This window comes from Lynx canadensis, chromosome B3 (genome assembly GCF_007474595.2).
Source record: "Lynx canadensis isolate LIC74 chromosome B3, mLynCan4.pri.v2, whole genome shotgun sequence".
In the NCBI taxonomy this organism is placed as follows: Eukaryota; Metazoa; Chordata; class Mammalia; order Carnivora; family Felidae; genus Lynx; species Lynx canadensis.
Genome location: NC_044308.2, coordinates 108,941,325 through 108,943,574, shown reverse-complemented (window position 1 = coordinate 108,943,574; position 2,250 = coordinate 108,941,325). Strand labels below are relative to the sequence as shown.

General features: G+C 39.2%; 1 pseudogene; it reads left to right on the top strand.

Annotated features, from left to right (window-relative positions):
* The first annotated feature begins 284 nt into the window (after positions 1 to 284).
* LOC115517081 lies at positions 285 to 1,762 on the top strand (annotated as a pseudogene).
* Positions 1,763 to 2,250: the final 488 nt, after the last annotated feature.

The following is a 2,250-nucleotide window of genomic DNA, read 5'->3' as shown; positions in this document are numbered from 1 at the left end:
GGCTCCCAAGTTAAAGGCATATTCTACCCTATTTTTCTGTACTGATGGTACAAAGAGGTGGGTATATCACTTTAAGATGGCCTCTAAAGCTACCCATATACTGTAATCAGATTTCAATTAGCAAGAAGGAAGCTAGATAAGTTGGAAAGAGTTTGGACTCTCAAGAGAATCTAGGCTTTAACTCTTACCAGTTTTTTTTTTTTTTTTTTTTTTTTTTAAGTAAAGAAGTAGGAAAGCACACATCTTGAAATTGCTAGAGGACAGAATGAATTTGGAGAGGATGAATGGCAGACGAAGATGGAAAGACAGGCAGTAGCCAGGCCATGTAAGACACGGTGAAAATTCTGAATTTTATTCTGAAAGTAAGGGAAGTTAGTGAAGAGGTCATAGCCAAGAAATTCTGGTCTACCCCTTGGAAACAGAGACTATAGTAATCCTGAAAAATCATGAAAAGACACCCCTGCCCAACTGCACGTATATCCATATACTTCTCCCTGCAAAAACACACACAAAAATTCTGCCTCTCTCTATAAGTCTTTTTTTTTAATTAAGTAGGTTCTTTTCATAAAATTTTTCTCCATTAATGTGGTTTACAATTCCTTAATTTTCCCTATTTTCCTTCTTTGAAAACAAGATAACCATTGGGCCTTGGCATACATATTGGCTCTCTATGCTATGGGCCAACTGTCACCAAGCTCTCCTTGGAGACACTCACTGCCTGGTGGAGCCTGGTGCCCTGCCACCACCTGTGTCCCTGTCACCCAGGGTCCAGCTATATGATTAGACCACAGTCTTCAATGAGTAACATATTCCTTTCTTGGTCACACTTATGGAGTTTCTGAAGGGCAGTAGAGATAACTGTCAGGCACACATGACCTCCGTGTAGACAAGGGAACTGAAGAAATTTATCACTACTCCACTAAGATGCCCCCATAAGAGCAGAACATTTGCCAAGAGTTGTGACCTAGGGGGGCTAAACCTATCTAGATGCTTCCTATCTATTGCTTCAGTTTTACGGGACTGAAGGATTGCTGTTTCTTGTTAGGAAGTTCATTTCACTCCCTATTACTTCCAGCTTCACACTCAAAGCGCTGAGAATTTCAAGTGGCGTATATTCAAACAGACCAGTGCCCTCACATCATTTCTGTATTCACTTCTTAAAATTCTTCCATAATGCTATTGGTTGCTTTTAACTAAATTCACATGGTTCAAGGAAACTGCCCAGACCTGTGGAAGTCACATACCAGAAAGTGAGATTTCTTATACAACCTAACCAGTGCAACCTTAAACAAATTTATAGACAAACTTAAGAAGTAAGGAGTACAGCACCATTCTTGTGGAAAATAGAAGGCATTCATTTTCACAATTGGCCTTTTGATGCCAATGCACCACCATCCAAACAGATTGTTGATTACTGGTTAAGTCTTGTGAAAAAAAAAATTGTTTTGTAGAAAACCTGGTTGTTATGTAAGTTACTACTGAGTTGTAGGTCTTGGCAGAGTTCCAGTGCTTGTCTTTCTAACACTAACTGAAGGTGGAATGAAACATGAAAATGCAGTACAGTTCATAAGACAGAAGTGGTGTGGAGCTTTTCAATAGCAAGCAACTTTTGTATTTTGAGAAGTATTGTCTTAAAATGTGGATGTGTTTCCAAATTCCAGTGGCTAGAGAAACTGTTGTTGTATTCATTAAAACTGGAATTCCTGATGCTATTGTCTTAGAAGTGGAATTTGAGACCAGACCTAATTGGTTGTCGTGTTAGCAAACATGGTGGCTTGGTGAGTGTAATGAAGTGTCCACAGGAGTACTGAAAAGCCCAGTTTTACCAGGTCACAAGCTTGACATAACTATCATTTCTATGTGTCAGTTATAGTCCACCTATTTGGTTACTTACCAAAAGATGCTTACTGTTTAGCATTTGAAATATACTTATCATTTGTACCAGTTGAATATGCCTTTCCTTAAACAAACAAACAAACAAACTTAAAAAAAAAAGATTTGTTAGGTTGGACCCACAGCACTGAGGCAAGACACTTCTGATTAACCAAAGCCCTGTGACACGTGGGAGCTTATTTGGCAGATGGGAAGGGTCACTATTCCTGTCCCGTGTGAGTGGCACATACTATCCCTGCAATCCTTTCAGTTGATTCTTTCCCCAGTCTCAGGTAACTTACTTACATGCATAGTTTCATCAAGGCTCAGCTGAAAAAGTGATGGCAATATTACGAAGATTTTTGAAGTTCCTTGTGT